This window comes from Prionailurus viverrinus, chromosome D2 (assembly GCF_022837055.1).
Source record: "Prionailurus viverrinus isolate Anna chromosome D2, UM_Priviv_1.0, whole genome shotgun sequence".
Taxonomy (NCBI): Eukaryota; Metazoa; Chordata; class Mammalia; order Carnivora; family Felidae; genus Prionailurus; species Prionailurus viverrinus.
Window position 1 is genome coordinate 28612292 of NC_062571.1, and position 18291 is coordinate 28630582.

Here is an 18291-nt window from a genome sequence, read left to right on the forward strand (position 1 = left end):
TCCCTTCTTGTCCTTGCCGCAAGCCCAACAAACTCTGGAACCAACACTGGTCTTAATAGGGAGAAATTGAAAAGATGGAGTTTATTAATTTCAGTGATTCAGCATTAAACTAAACTTGCTATGACCCCTGTTCTAATGGGTTTCAAATTTTGCCAGCTCCTAGGTCAGTGACTGTTTCTATAAATCATGCTATGATTACTATTAAATAAAGGGAATATATTCAAAATTGAAGGTTTTACTTAGGTTCAGGGCAGGATCCAAAGATATTGTGTACATTAATGGTTTCTAAATTCCCATCTCAGGACTCATAAGGTAAAAATGCAATCATACAGATAATTGAGTTATTTATTTATAAGAGTTGTCCTTTAATCTGAGCGTTTTCACTTTTTATGTTAAACTTTTGTTGTTATTTCTTTTATAAAATGATGGCTTTATTTAATGGTACAGTATCTTTTATTTTTATACTATTTTTGACATAACAAAATAATAGAAAACCTGTCAGCTTCACAGGTTTTGTCTCTGTGTGTGAGAGAGAGTGTACCTTCTTTGTTGTTTCTGTTTGCATAAATCATAGCTTTGGGGATTAATGGTTTAAAGCAAAGAAATAAGTCTGCCTCATCACAATCAAAATTGACTAAATCAGTCAGTTGTGGTATTGGTATACAAACAGATTAAAATAATGTCTCTTCCTTTGAAATTTGACTTATTGTCTCGGCTGTTCAGGACATTTTATATCAATTGCGTTGCATTTAAAATAACATTTGTGTTAAATTGCCATTAAAAGTAGAATAGGATCAGATAGATATTCTTCGAATCTTAGTTCCAAGACTAATTAACAAAGTGACCACATGCTAGTTAGGTAGGCTAAGCGTTAGCCTCCGCATCTATATGAAAACAACAATACCTGTTTGAGGAGTTGTGTGAGTTAAACAAAATAAATGTACATAGACATGCAAGGCCGCAACTGCCTTACTACTGACATTTAATAAATTCTCGTTATTATTAGCAATACAAACAGTTATCTGTAAGATCACTGGGGGTATAGAGCAGAAATTAGTTTTATTCACTGCTATATTTCCAGCAGTGGCTGGCTGTATTAGATGCTCCGTATTTTTTTGATTTGAATAATTTCAAAAAATGACTGAACTGATAGATGAATTAATGAACATATGAAACACCATACAGACCTATTTAAGGAGGATTTGCCATGGTCATCAGAAAGACTGTAGAGATCATGTTACTGAGTCATTGACAATACCATAATCTTCACAGGAGTCAATGTAGACAAAATATAGAGAGCCAGCCAGGCCCAAGTTCACAAGTCCTCTTATTTTAATTAATGGTTAAATTGCACATCATGTCTTTACTGACATTTCATTTTCCAAAATCTCTTTATTGAGTCATTGTCAAAGGTTATTTCAGAAGGTGGTCTGGCTCATTCTAGAAATCTTTTTGATTTTGTGATGCTTGACCCAGAAGCCAGCTTCAGGAGACTGCCTACCAATAAAATAAACAGGCTTGATGCTAATATAAGGGCATCTGTAAGAAAGTAGAACATGATATTTTATGCTGTCAATTATACCTTGAGTTCTTATGGCAAATATCTTTTTTTATCATATTAAAAGCCACTGCCAGAGTCTAATAAGTAATGACATGGCATTAAATACACAATCCAAACAAATAATTTTCCATCTTTTAAAAGGAACAACTGTACTCTAGCAATTTTTCTGTCTCTACAATGCTTTCGGAGGTAGAGTATTAAAACAATACTGATCTCATTAAAATTTTATCTTGTCATTTCTACAGTTTCTTAAGTATAATTCTTATTCTTTTTATTTCCTGAGCCAGGTTTTCACAGTTTAATTATACTCAATATGTCAAACTTCAGCCAACAGTGAGCTTTATGTAGTTTATTATAGACCATCTAACAAAGTGTTTCTGTGGCCCATACATACAAAATATAAACCAGATAGATTTCCACTATTCTAATTATTGTTTTCACTTTCACCATTAACTGTACCCTGTACCTTGCAGACATGTTTATTTTTAATACTATAAAATAAAAATACAACAGATTTATTCTTTAATGATCAAAATAAACACTTTCTGTCATTGTTATCTTCAATTAGAACTTTCAAGGTTCATAAGTCAAAGAGTCAGCTACTGTGGCAAGGATAAAACTTAAATAAAGATAAGTGTTATACTTTAAAGATGTGAATGGAGCTAGAGATTATTATGCTAAGCAAAATAAGTCAGAGAAAGGCAAATACCATATGATTTCACTCATATGTAGAATTTAAGAAACAAAACAGACAAACATAGGGGAAAGAAAAAAAAAAGAGAGGGAGGCAAACCACAAAAGAGACTCTTAATGGTAGAGAACAAACGGAGGGTGGCTGGAGGGGAGGTGGGCAGGGGAATGGGCTATGGGTGATGGATATTAAGGAGGGCTATTGTGATGAGTACTGGGTATTATATGTAAGTAATGAATCATTAAATTCTACTCCTGCAAGTAACATATAGTGATACACTATATGTTAACTAGCTAGAATTTAAATAAAAACATGAAACATTAAAAAAATAGTTTGCACTTTAAAGAAACTTGGCATATGAAAATTTTTCCTTCAAAATACATTAGCAGGTAATAATTTTCTTTACAGTTGAAATTTCTTTACCAATAATATGATATAAATAGAGCAAGTCCTCTTAGCCTACTGAAAATAATTTTTGTTATAAAACTTGATTTGTGTATACATCTTTAACAGAGAATAATCTCATAAGCATAATCGAAATTCTATGCAGTCAAAACAAATATTGACCTACATGGTGTAACTGAAGAAGAACCAGTGACTCCTGCTTGAAAATATTCTCTTCCTCCCCACACTCCTACCTCCAGACCCTACACAATAAATAAAATTTTCCATTCTTCTTTTCATTTAAAATATTGAGCTTTAACTAACGCATCAAGATGCACATAGGGAATTTCACACTGATGTGCCAGACCAAGATAACGATTTTCAAAAGAAATAATTAAAAGCCAGTTACAGGACTCTGAAACCTCAAATCTATAATGAAGATATAAAGGTGAAAATGTGTGGAGACTGGGGAAGATTTTATGGAAAGAATTTATATGAACAAAGCTAATTTAGGATTCCCATCCTCCTCCCTACATCCTTACCCACATAAGTCTGATAAAAGAGACTTCAGTGGGACCATTTAGAAAGTATGGTGTGAATCCCTGGCAGCTGAGATTCAGTGGGTAGGTGTAAACTCTATCTTGAGAAATCTGATGAGAGGTGGCTGGCTAGTTGCTGATGAATAACCAGAAGTGACTGAATTCCAATGTCTGAACATTTTCCATGCTCTAGATATGAGCCTCATGCAACACAAAACTGGTCTGGGGTCGTCTTGGTTTTTTTCCCAAGACCATGTTTTTTTTTTCTTAATCTTAAATCTACCTAGGTTAGTAAATAATGAAGAGTTATAGAAACTGCTGGATTTTGAGAATAAGCTGTCAGTTGTGGGAGAATTTACCACTCATATCAAGCGAATTACAGGTAAAATGTGGACCTCCAAGGAGGTCATGAAATTACCCATGCTTATTTTTCCATTTGCCCCTCCAGATCCACTCACCATCCCTTTCACCACACCCTCTGCCCCTGCAGCCTAGATTTCATACAGATACTCCCTTGTTCCCTGTTTTCAAGTGGATTTGGACAATAAGAGTCATAAGAGGGTGGGAGGGGAGTAAGGGTAAGATATTTATCTTCTTATTGCTACTCTCAGGGGTTGCTCTAAGTTGACCATGTTTCTCTCTTGAAGACCACAACACTTGTCAGGCAGACTTCTCCATAAAGAGACCCTCTTAGGTCCAGGAACCACTCCCTCACTTGTTCCTTCAGGCCTAGATATGGGTGGGCTCCTTACAGTTGCTATGCTTCATCCCTTGTTGATCCCCCAAACTTGTCCACATCTATGTAAATAAGCCCTTTAATACATTTTCCTCAAATTACCAGCTTGACATACCCTGTTTTCTCTTGCTGAGACCCTAACTGACACAGTAAGTCTTGGGGGAAAGTCAGTTTTCAACACACAGGGAGCCAGTAATAGCTTTGCTATTCCCCTTACCTCTCCTCTTTCCCCTTGCTTCATGCCAGAAAAGGGGGTGGGAGAAAAAGCCAATGACTTCTCTTCCTCAACTATTGATTTCCTACCTGCAATGGGCCCAAACTGTGGGAAATTTGGGCCCAATTTAAATCAAAATACACGTTTGGACAATTACATTCTAACTACTGATTAGAAAAAGAAAGTGACACAAAACACCTAAGATAACTAAAAAAAAATGTTTGACATTTCTTTATTTTTCTTCCAGGATTAGGTGAAGAATTTACTATACTGTATAAAATTAAAGGGATAGTGGGGAAGGTGACTGGGTGACTCAGTCGGTTAAGCTTCTGACTCTTGATTTCAGCTCAGGTCATGATCTCATGGTTGATGGGTTTTAGCCCATGTAGGGCTCTGCCTGCTCGGGATTCTCTCTCTCTCCCTCTCTCTCTGCCCCTCCCCTGCTCGTGTGTGTGTGTGTGTGTGTGTGTGTGTGATGGAATATTACTCAGCCATAAAAAAGACGAGATCTTGCCACCCTTTGGCAACATACATGAACCTAGAGGGTTTTCTGCTACGTGAAATAAGTCAAACAGAGAAATACAAATATTAAATGATTTTAATTATATGGGTACTCTAAAAAAACAAAACAAATAAACAAACAAATAAAAAGCAGAAACAGACCCATAAATACAGAAAACAAACTGATGGCTGCCAGAGGGGAGGTGTATAGAGGGATGGGCAAAATGGGTGAAAGGGAGTGGGAGATATAGCTTTCCAGTTATGGAATGAGTAAGTCACAGGAATAAAAGGTACAGCACAGGGAATACAGTCAATGATATTGTAATAGCCTTGTATGCTGACAGAAGGTCAACACACTTGTGGTGAGCACAGCATAATGCATAGACTTACCAAATTAGTACAATGTACACCTGAAACCAATGTAACATTACATGTCAACTAGACTTCAATTGAAGGAAAAAAAGTGACAGTGAGAGATAAAAAATATAATAATGATATTTTACTTGCTTTTTGGACATCCTAGTTATTTGAGTTTTAAACTCCAAAAGCTGCCGTGGAAGCATCCACATGTTGGAAATCTTATTGGGAAGGAATAGTAGGAAGAAGGGGATTTGTTAAGAAATACACCAAATATTGACCATTCTCAGAGACCAAGCATCAGGGTGGTGTTTAAGTCAGGCAACGGGAAGGGAAGCCATCAAAACAGATAAGACCTGAGGACAGTGACTCCAACTTAGAGTGGTATCCCAGACTCACCTAGCACTCTGCTAACAGAATGAATCATGCAAATTTACAGTTCACAATGCGACTTCAAAGAAAATCCTTCTATACTCAAATTGATAGTTCTAAGACTAATTCTAGATACATCTAAATTTTCTTCATTCATTGATGCAGAGAAAAAAAAATCTCTACTCAATGAGTCAGAGAAGTGGGTTTAAGTCTTAACTTTTCCACTTACTGGATGTGTAAACATGAGTAAATCACATAGTGTCTATGGGTCTCAGTTTTCTCTTCTGTAAAAGAGGGTAAAGGAACAGACTTCTTGGGGTCCCTTCCAGATCTGATCTCCATCTATCAAACAGTACTACTGGAGATACTTACTGCCTTCTGGCTGTATTTCCCTACAAGAAAGAACATTTTTGTTTTATTTCTTAAGGAGAAAATACTAGTGGAGGAATATTTTGAGTTCATTGGTCCCTCAAAGTGGAGCAACTTACCTGGTGAGTGAGGTTGGACATAAGTTGGGGAGGACTCATTTATAGCCCTCTCTTGTGGGTTTCTCTCTCTTTCCTTCTCTGGCTTGTCACTCCCTCCGTGGCAGAATGTAAATTCTCAAGGAAGTACTGAACAATCTTTAATTTAGGAAAGAAGGAATAGGAACCCATTTTAGGACCAAGCCTAGTCTCCTTGTCTAGTTTTGTTAGTTCTAATCCCCCTTGAAGGGATGAGAAGCAAGTGACAGGCCACAAGGAAAGCACAAAAGTAGGCAGACCCTGGAGGCAAAAGATATTCTCATTCTCTATACGATCAGCAAGATTTAAAATGAAATATCATTTGGCCTTTGGCACATGTCATAAATGCATCTGCTACCACATCCTTTCAAAAATGCAAACATAGGGAGTGATTCTTCTACAGACCACTAGTACACAGAGATTTCTAAGGTCTTTCAGTAAAATTTAATCAATGCTATCAAACAGAGCCCTGAAAATATCCATGCATCTTAGAGGTAAAACTAAATACTGTATATTCAAAAGGGAGACTATAAAATAACCATTTGAAATGTGGCTATAATTCCAAATAAATCACTGCCACTATTTTACCATCTCTTCAGGCGATTTATACGTCACTCTTGATGTTAACGTTTGCAAGGCAAACTAGGTAACACCTTGGGTTCATTATTATTTGATACCAAAAAAAAAAAAACAAAACAAGTAAATTTAATTTAATTAATGATATCATCTAATTTTGGTCAAGAGGGGTGTAGAGTCTTACATGTTAGTTTTTGTTTGTTTGTTTAATGACCACTGCTCTTCTTCCCAAGGGTCAAGTTTCCCCTTAACTGAGGCTGTGCAAACTGGCCTCCCCAGCAGAAGAGACAGATATCTTGGGAGTCATAAACCAAGTCTCTCTGAGCTGGGGTGATTTGGACGTGGTGTTATATATCAGTTCCAGACGTCAGGGAAGACTGATAAAGCAGCACCGAGCTCCCAATGAAGCACAGCTGAGTTGCAGGAGATTGCTGTGATGATAATCGCCAGAACAAACCATAAATTCTGGACTCAGAATTAGGAATGGCCTGTAAACATCAAATAATGGGTGTCTAAATTGAAAATGAAACTATCTGTTGCCTGTAATATTTCTTGCAGTGTGGCTTAGAGAGTCAGTAAGTAAGAGACAGGCATGATCCTTCTCAATGTCTGCTGTTAGAAAGCTGAGGATATTAACTCCTCCTTCCATCATCCTCAGGGAAACAGCTAAATGAACTAGCTAGAAATCATGGGTCATAAAATACAGATATAACATTATGCAGTAAGAACATTACAGGTTAACAAAAAAATTCAGAAACACACAAATATTGCATTTGAAGAACCATACTAGCAATCATTGAAAGAATGAACTCAAACAACTGCCCTGGGCCAGTCTTTCACAGTCATCTATATATAAAAAAACAAAACTTGATTTTCTTGCACCTGATTGTAAGGAGGTGTCAGTCAATTTGGTGTGAACCTAGATTACACAACTATTTTAAGGATATGGAAGTTGAGGGATCCTGGATAATTACAGATGGGTACAGTTGAAGCTGGGCTATAAATATAAGAAATGTTTAAGTACTTTATTAAGTAGGTAAGAATCATATGTAATAAGCACATTTTTAGTTCAGTGGGATACTTTACAAACAACAAGTGTGTTAATTAGTACAAGCATGTGAAACAATAATTTTTTCTACCATTTTATAAGTAAAACATCTTTTCACTGTATTTATATGCTTACTAAAACTTTGTTCTTATGAAAAAACTAAAGTCAATATTTATGGATTAAAGGCATCTAAATTCACAAAAATGCACTATTCCTCCTGCTAAATCAATGTAAGCATACAATCCATTTAACAAGATTTTAATTTTTATGACTTATGGAAGAACAGAATTCTGTTCTGTGAGTTCTGATACTATAGACAGAATACTATAACAGAATTCTGTTATAGTACTATACTATACTATACTATACTATACTATACTATACAGTACTATACTATATACAGTACTATACTATAACAGAATTCTGAATCTTGTGAGTTCTTGATACTATAATTAAGTGGAATATTTTCTGTATTGATAAGACTAATATTGAGCATGAAGCAGTAAATGGTAATGTGGGGTGGGAGTAAAGGCAGTGTTGCTGAAAATATCTGGCAAGCAGGCGTGTGTGAGCACCACACTTCAGCACGGGCATAAGCACTCAGGCGCTAGAGACAGCAGGGTTAGGGGCTGCAGTCTATCAGTTGAAAGTATCCACATATTTAAGTAATCAGTGCTCTGGTATGTGTAGGATGCTGAATGTTAGCTTGGTAGCACTTGCTGCTGGGAAAGTGAAAAGATATTAAAACTGATACCTAGAAATTGCAAGTCATACCTGGTGACTTTTTTTTTTTAGTTTTTTTTTTTAATTTATTTTCAGAGAGAGAGAGAGAGTGAGAGAGAACAAGTGGGCGAGGGGCAAAGAGAGAGGGGTACGGAGGATTCAAAGAGGGCTCTGTGCTGACAGCAGAGAGCCCGATGCAGGGCTTGAACTCATGAACTGTGAGATCATGACCTGAGATCATGACCTGAGCCGAAGGTGGATGCTTAACCCACTGAGCCACCCAGGTACCCCACAGTGATTCTTTATTAAGCATTGTGCCTTAATTAGGCAGTGTCTCTATCTAATATATATATATATATATACACACACACACACATATATGTACATATATATACACACACGTACATATATATATGTAAGAATATGTATATATACACATGTGTATATATGTGTGTATATACATGTGTATATATATATTGTATATATATACATATATACACATATATATACATATATACATATGTGTATATATGTGTATATGTGTGTGTGTGTGTGTGTGTATATATATATATATATATATATTCTCTATCCCCACGTCTATAACCCTACAGGCTGGGAATACTCAAGTTAAAGAGAAAGTAAGCTTATAGACAAAAACATCATTCCTGAATTAACAATAAAATCATACGTGACCAATATTTTCCAGAGTATATAGAAAAGAAAAGCAGAGGCTAAAATATACCAAAAACATAACAACAATAATATCAAGTGTTAATAGTTTACTTATAATGTACCAAGCACCCTATTAAATAATTATTTTCTATTTTGGGGATAAGCAAACTGAGGCTCAGAGGAGCAAACTGTTCCTCATAATACAGAGGTAGCATATGATGAAATCAAGCTTAGGGCTAGGTACACCTGAACGTTAAGATTTTTATTGCTATGTTACATTGCTCCTATATTGCTAAAAACTTGGTTCTAAAAATGTATCTTACAGTTATTAGATTAGCATATATTAACTTAAAAGTGCTCAGGTACAAAAAAGCAATATCCCAGCAAAGAAAATGCAGGCAAGAGCAGTATGAGACACAAAAGGGGACCATCAGGCAATGGAAGAAGAGGCACAGACTCATTGAGAACATGGTAATTTCTTAGCATCCTTGGTACAGAGGAACTTGCTTAATATCAAAGAACCACTGTAGAGTGGTTTATGAGATGTCACAATTAATGTACAATAAAATATATATTATTCTCATCTTAGGGAATATGATTGGTCACCTAGTCAAATACTTTTATTGTGCTAATAGCATTTGAACCAAAGGACATTTTCATGTTCAAAACCAAACCCTGACCTTGCCACCCAGACTTGATCTCTTCACCACCAGCTATGAAGGGCCATACACTGGGAATCCAGATACCACTGGAATTCCTCCTTCTCCCTCAAATAGCTCATCAAGGCCTTTCATTTACACTGCTGGATCCATTTATTTTTCTCTTCACCACCACTATCTTAATCCATTATTGCCTGGGCTACAGTCACCATTCTCTGGTCTACCTGTAACTTTTCACCTTCCCAATCTCCTAGCCAATGCACTCTCCACTCCATAGTGCAATTATAAAATAAATAAATAATTAAAAATCCTCTTCATGTCACGTCCTTCTCTTTAAAACCCATCAGTGGTTTCACTTCAAAGGATTTAAAACATGGGCCCAATCCTTACATCCTAAATCTCCTAAGATCTTACATCCTAAAGCCGTGATTTGGCCTTTGGCTAACCATCTCTCCAGCTCCATCTCAGGCCACCTCTTTACTATTTGTGTTCCAACTATGAAGGCTTTCCAGTTTCTTAAATATTCATTCCCTCAGTCTCCACAGGGCTCTCTTCATGCTGATCTCTCAACTCGGAATTCCCTTCCCACTCCCCACCTCCTATAATCCTATTCTGGTTATTTCCTACTCTTTCTTACCATCTCAATTCCAATGCTGCTTCTGCAGGAAGCCTTCCTAGTCTCACAGCTCTTGTAAATGCTTATTACAGATTATAATTATAAATCCATTTTTGTGATTAATTGATCCATGTGTATCTCTCCCAATAAGTAGCTGGAAATATTAAGAGGGCAAAGGCCTGAGTAACTTCTGTTCACTACTTTCTCCCCCGCACTAGGTATATATATATGCCTAACACTTACACTCTGCAATAATTATTATTGAATAAGTTAATGAATTAATTGTTTACATTTAAATGGATACTGGGCATTGTTTAATGTTTATTTATTCATTTTGAGAGAGAGAGAGAAAGAGAGTGAGAGAGTGAGAGAGTGAGGACAAATGGGGAAGGACACAGAGAGAGAGAATCCTAAGCAGGCTCTGCACTGTCAGCACAGATCCTAATGAGGGGCTCAATCTCATGACTATGTGATCATGACCTGAGCCAAAGTCAAGAGTTGGATGCTGAACCGACTGAGCCATCCTGGCGCCCCAGATATTGGGTATTTTTATGAAAATATTAGGACTCAATGGACCTTATTACTATCAAGATTTTCTTGTCAAAGTAATACTCTGTAAAAAATACTGTCTTCTCAATGCTTAATTCTTTATCAGTGGGCATTGAGAACCATTATAAATGTGTACATGTTTAATTTATACAACTGCAAAATATATAAGATTTCACTGGGAAGACGGCACATCATATGAGTGAATAACAATGCTTCTTTAGGACTATTTTGTAAAATAATTTTAAAAGACTGGTAATGTTATACTTACAAATTATCAACTAAGATGACACATTTACCAATTGCATTTATTTCACCAGTTGCCTGAGTAGCTTCAATGTACCAAATGCTGATTTAAAATATCTCATTTTCTTAAAAAAAAAAATACACACACACACACACACACACAACTTCCTTTAACATTTAGCTTGTAAAGGAATTACCTTTTTGTGAAAAAGGGTAATTTACATTTGGTCTTGTGTCGAGGTTAAAAAAGGTACTTGAAATCAATAATCATTTATAATAACAACTATTATCACAGTGTCTATTAATATTCCTCATAGTCCATTATTTTCAATGTATGGCTCATCATCAATAATTCATATAAAACATAATTTTAAGTATTCCAGAACAGTGTTTTCTCAAATTTAAAGTGCATAAGATTCTCCTGGAGATACTATTAAAATGTATATTCTGATTCTTTAGGTCTAGGTGGGGTCTGAAATTCTCATTACTAACAAGTCCCAGGTGATACTGATACAGGAAGTCCAGGAACCATACTTTGAGTAGTAAGGATAAAAAACAAACCAAATACTCATATCTAAATCCCACAGTGTTCAGATACCCAACATTTTCTGCTCTTTTTCTTTTTGCTTTCTATTCTCTCACACATACATAATTGATTTAAGGTTATCAATGCCAAACCCTCAGAAGTCAATCACCACTTGGTAACCTATCCCACCTATCTGTTTTTGAAATATCAAAATCTATCCTGCAGTAGTATTAAGCAAAGTTATGAAAGATAGCATCAGGAGTAATTATAATATTTTAGAACAAATTTCAAAAAATTGTATAGTCTCCAAGCCTGGGCAGGAGTTTGCCTAAAAGTCATTCTATACAGATAATTTCTTTTCTAGAGGTTCACAGGAGTATTGAAAAGTTTCAGCTGTTGCTTTTCATTAACCAACAGAATACAAAAAACAAAGGAATCTTAGTAAATATGTACAGAAATTACTTAATTTTATAGAGGTGGAAACTAAGTCAGAAACTCACCAAATTTAAACAGCTAGTGAAAGAACTGATATGAGTTAGGTTTATAATCTGCCAATTTTAGATACTGAATGGTAATCCAGTTATATAGTATTTTTATAATTTGAAATTCCTACCATGAAACTGGCTGGCAGCAATTTTTAGCCCAAAATAAACTTGTCTAAATCACGATCACCTAATTCTCCAATATCTAGTGTACATCAAGAACTCTGCTACTCTCTGTATACGGTTTTTTCTATTTCAGTAGCCATACAATTTCTTTCACTATTTTATATAGTAATCTAATAGTTCTATATATACATAACTCAGTGCTCATCATGCCCCATCACCTATTTCATATATCCCCCACCTACCTCCCCTCTGCTATCAGTTTCTTCTCTATAGTTAAGAGTCTGTTTCTTGGTTTTGCCTGTCTCTTTTTTTCCTTTGCCCATTTGTTTTGTTCCTTAAATTCCACATAGGAGTGAAATCACATGGTATTTGTCTTTCTCTGGCTGCCTTATTTTGTTTAGCATTATACTCTTTAGCTCCATCCTTGTTGTTTCAATTAGAAAGGTTTCATTCTTTTGTAAGGGTGGATAATATTCTATTGCATATGTATATGTATATCTTCTTTATCAATTCATCTTTCAGTGGACACTTGGGCTGCTTCCATAATTTTGGCTATTGTAGATAATGCTATTATAAACATAGGGGTACATATATTCTTTTCAATTCTTTTTTTTTTTTGAAGGCAAATACCCAGTAGTGGGATTACTGGATCATCGGACAGTTCTGCTTTTAATTTTTGAGGAATCTCCATACTGTTTCCCACAGTGGCTGCACCAGTTAGCATTCCCACCAACAGTGTATAAGGGTTCCCTTTTCTTCACATCCTTGCCAACACTTGTATTTTGTGTTTTTTATTTTAGCCATTCTGACAGGTGTGAGGTGAGATTTCATTGCAGTTCTGATTTGCATTTCTCTGATGATAAGTGATGTTGAGCAGCTTTGTGGGGTGTCTGTTGGCCATCTGCGTAGCTTCTTTGGAGAAGTGTCTCTTCATGTCTTCTGCCCATTTTTTAATTCAATTATTTTTTGGTTGTTGAGTTGTATACGTTCTTTATATACTTTGGATATTAATCCTTTATCAGATATGTCATTTGCAAATATCTTCTCCCATTCAGTAGGTTGTCTTTTAGTTTTGTTGATTGTTTCTGTCACATTGGAGAAGTTTTACTATTTTATTTTATTTTTAATTTTTTAATGTTTATTTATTTATTTTTGAGAGAGAGAGACAGAGCACGAGCAGGGGAGGGGCAGAGAGAGAGGGAGACAAAGAATCTGAAACAGGTTCCAGGCTCCCAGCTGTCAGCACAGAGCCAGGTGCAGGGCTCAAACTCACAAACCATAAGATCATGATCTGAGCCAAAGCCGGACGCTCAACCCACTGAGCCACCCAGGTGCCCCAAAGCTTTTTTATTTTAATGTAGTCCTAATAGTTTAGTTTTGCTTTTGTTTCCACTGCCTCAGGACCCATATCTAGAAAAATGTTGCTGTGGCCAATATCAGAGAAATTACTGCCTGTGCTCTCTTCAAGGATTTTTATGGTCTTTAATCCGTTTGAGTTTATTTTTGTGTATGGTGTAAGTTTCATTCTTTTGCATGTAGCTGTTCAATTTTCCCAACAGCATTTGTTGGAGAAACTGTTTTTTCCCTTGCCTCTTTTCTTGAAGATTAATTGACCATACAATCATGGGTTTGTTTCTGGGCTTTCTGTCCTCCTCTACTAATCTATGTATCTATTTTTGTGCCAGTACCATACTGTTTTGATCACTACAACTTTGTAGTAAAACTTGAAATTATTATTTACATTTAAATGAAGTAGATATAGCTTCAGATATATTTAAAACATTATGAGTGGTAGAGTTCATATTCTTTATATTATACTACACACTAAATATTTTAATGTTTCAGTGTTTTTTAACTTTTTTATTATAACATCCTTTGAACTTGTGTTATTATTTAGATGTCTATTAAACAGGCTCATGACATCTGCTCTGTTGATGTGTCAGTATAGTAATGTTTCTGCAACTACATAAAGAGCATTTCTATTTATTCCCTGTATTGGGATCACATTCTTAACCTTTATCCCTACTGGAGTTCTAACATGCTGGTTCTCATATGAGACATTAGTCACAAATACATTAATACACACAAGCAAGTTTGGAATTTGAGCCACTAAAAATCAAAGTATCCCACTCACCTTCTGTTGAGGCAGCCATTTAATTGCAGGCTAGTATATTTTAATATTAAGCATTTAAGATCAAACTATCTGGCCAGAAATAGATCCTGAAAAACCTGGTTAAAGCAAATTAGACCATGGTTTAGAAGGGCACAGAGACAGCATGGTAAGAGAACCAGAAATGTAGAGAAGATCCCATAAATCTCTAATCAAATGCTTCAATTTTTAAGCCTTAAACAACAACCAGTTGGGAAAATGTCATGAATCAAAATCAAGTATTAAGCAAGTCTAAAAACACTCTGAAATACCAGTAAATATTAACAATGGATGGGTGAATGAAGGAATAAATAAATAAAATAAAACTCAGCTGTATCCAAAAGCACAAAAGCTTCTGAGTCCATGAGCCATGTGACAAAATAAACTGATCTCAGCAGGATGATCTAGCCATCACTTTCCAACAGTGTCAATGCTTTAACATAGACCACACATACTCTGAATTATCTACATTTTTCATTATTATCACTTTTATTATCCTTCAGCATTATATTTTTGCTTCTGCATTTCATCTTTAAACACATGACTAACTATTCTTTGGGTTTAGAGTCTGTTGACACAATTTGAAAAACAAAAAACCTGGAATTAGTGAAGAGCTTGTTAATTTGTTATTTCCTACTGAATAGCAAGAGCAGAAAAGTCCATTTGTTGACCACCAAGGTGCCTCAAGTGATTGTTGTTTTCTTTATTTCCAGTATTTATTCCCAATTCTTGAGACTCAGCTAAAGTCCCCTAGCAGAAGAGGCATATTTCTTGAAGCTGGGAAGTAATTTAAATACACCACTGAATACTAGTATGGTGGCAAAATACCTTCAGCTAGGTGGTGGTTAAATTATGTTTCCCAGGATAGCAATCCTGCATTTACACCACACTAGCAGCCCCACAAAGATACAGTTCACTGCCTCAATGGATTCAGCAATAAAAAGGAACACATTTAAATACTAAAGCCATTGTGCATGAATAAATGGCAAAATAAAGGAAACCCTTTAAGTGCTTTCCAGCAGTTTAACCCAGAACCATTCAATTTCCCTTTATTTGTTCCCCTCAATAACTTTTTTCCCTAGGTAAAGCTGGGAGAGCACAGGGCCATTGTGACCTTGAATTTGGTACAAGGCCAATAATACATATTGACACTGTCAATAGCTATATATCTGTGATTTTCCTGTTTAAAGGAGAATTTTTTTAAGGGAAAACCATGGGTTTAGGGCTTGCTCTTCTAAAGTTTCTATGATTGTCTTTATCTGAGACCTTAGGTTATTTATTTCAGCTCAATTAGGAGAGATGGAGTTAAGCTCATGGAACAAGGAAAGTAAGTTAAGCTGAAAATTAACATAACAATTATTTGCATGTGTAAAATTTCATAATAATTTCACATATATCACCTTATTTAATATTCCCTTCAATCTTATAATGTCAACAAGCCAGATATTAGAGCACTTGTAAATTATTATAGATTCATTAAGATATGTACTTCAACTGGCCTTTGATATACATTTTGCCACAAAAAAACTGTCAACACTGTACAAGTTACTGTTATCCACTTTCTTCTTGATAGGTTTGGTAATTAGCTCAGCAGAGATGAGTTACCCACTTTGCAGGTTGGAACTTTCAAAAATTTGCTATGTCTCCATCGTCAATGAAGAATTAAAGCTTGAAAATACCAAATCTCATTTAGCTTGCACATATTACTCAGTCTGTGCTAAGTTTTCAATAAAAATACCCATGAACACATACTTTAAAAAGTTGATAACTAATAACAATACTGATAACTATGTCTCATAGTTAACCTATGTTTAGAAGAATTGAATACCGTTATTTAGAATCAGTTCAGTGTTTTAAAGAGTGAACTGATTTAAAGGTCAATTAAGGAAAATTAGACAATAATAGTACAGGTAGTGTTTAGATAAGGAAAACAATTGTGAAAATGGTATAAGAATGATGGAAGTTTAGGTAACTCATTTCAGGTACAACTATTGTAGGCAGGGAAAGGGTTGTCTATCCCAATTCTGATCAGTGGCTCTATTTACAACTAGTTTGAAATTCCACATCTCAGAAAATATTGAGTAGAAAATGAAGGGAACTGCATTGCATTCTAGGAGCTGAAGTCCAAACAAGTAAACTTCAATAAGTAGAGTAGTTCTACAAAAAGATTCTAAAATCAGTGTGGAGTGAATATGGTAGTATTTTGCTGTATACTTCATCTGATTAATGTCTCAGAAAGCCAAAAAGTAGGAATAAACAATCATATTTCTGGCCTGTTAAGCCATATTAAATAAAAGCCTGCTAGACATCCGCAGTTGTTCTTTGAACCATACACATTAATCTGTCATCCCTCTATAGATCTGAAGGATGATTCAGCTAGATAAACAAAACAAAATGTATAACCAAATAGAGCAGAATTATATATATATATATATATATATATACACACACATATATATATACACACACACATATATACACATATATATGTATACAGAAGTAATATATATATATGTATGTGTGTGTGTATATATATATATATATATATATATATATATATATACTGTTTCTTACTAAACACAAATCCATGAGAGAGGTTTCCTTATTCATAGAATAAAAAGGAAAGGGGAAAAATGCATGGTTTAAAAATTACAAAGAGGACCTTAAAGCAAGCTTTGACAGAACCAAAGTCATCTGCCAATAATTTAACCCACTGTTAGGATAAAATTCAACACCCTTAAAGGAAGACTAAAATAATCTAGAGCCTCTAAAATATGTAATCCACAATGTTTTTACAACAAAAATTAAGTAGGCCTATTTGGAGCAACAAAAGGCCTAATGGTGGTCCCAAAAAGAGAATATAGAGAGAAAGAGACCAAAGCAATATTAAAAAAAAATACTGGCTGAGAATTTTACAAGTTCTTAAATTCTGACAAAAGAAAAAAAACCCCACAGATTCAAGTATCTCAGTGAACCCCAACCAGGATAAACATTTTCCTTGAGGAAAACAGAACCAGTTTAATTACACCAGCATGAAATACAAATAATATCTTAAAAGCAACCAGAGAAAAAATAGTCATTACTTTTAGGAAAACAATAATATGCATGTTGTCTGCCTTCCTAATAGAAGCTGTGGAAACTAAATAGCAATTAAATGACAATTTTAAGAGCTAAAAGAAAAAAAAATCTTGCAAATCTAGAATTCAATATCCAGAAAAAATATCCTTCAAAATTAAGTAAAAAAGACATTCTAAGATAAACAAAAGCTAAGGTAATTTAATTCTAGATGTCACACACTATAGGAAATATCAAACAGTGGTGTTTGGGTAAAGTTGCATCATCAATATTCTTGGTGGCACAGATCCCAATATTGTCATCCCAAATGACTCTAAAATAAAAGGATATTTAGAAGAATTAGATTCTCAATGTTAAGAGTAAAAACCTAGCCCATGCATTCTGCTTGTATTTTCCTCTTTGTTGTTTATACAATAGTGATAAATGTTTAAAAAATGCTAAATTACTCAAAAGGGCTCCTTCAATCAATATAACATAAAAAGCATAAGTGACAGGGGCATGTGGATGGCTCAGTCAGTTAAGCGTCCAACTTCAGCTCAGGTCATGAACTCACATGGTTCATGGGTTCAAGCCCCAAGGTGGGCTTTGTGCTGACAGCTCAAAACCTGGAGCCTGCTTCTAATTCTGTCTCCCTCTCTCTCTTTTCCTCCCCTGGTCACACTCTCTCTGTCTCTCAAAAATAAATTAAAAAAAAATAATAACAAAGAAGTATAAGTGATAAAGGAAGCAGAATCTCATAGATCATCTGGCTTAGTGGTATGTAAATTAATATAGCTTACTATTGAAAAAGTAGACAATCATCAAAAAAATATTTCAAAATTATCTTAATTAAATCCTCTATGGATTTAACTTATCCTGTATAGATTTATACATAAACTTTTACAAGGTCTATATACTACATAATCCTCAGGCTCTGAAACTATGTCAGAATATGAAAAATTTGGAAATTTTTAAATTACTATAATATTATATATAATTCTGTCTATGTA

The 18291-nt window shown here is 35.0% G+C and overlaps 1 protein-coding gene across 1 annotated transcript in view; it reads right to left on the reverse strand.

Moving 5' to 3' along the window:
• Positions 1-18291, reverse strand: part of CTNNA3 (catenin alpha 3) — a 1798979-nt gene that overhangs the window by 845071 nt on the left and 935617 nt on the right. The window lies entirely within an intron of this gene.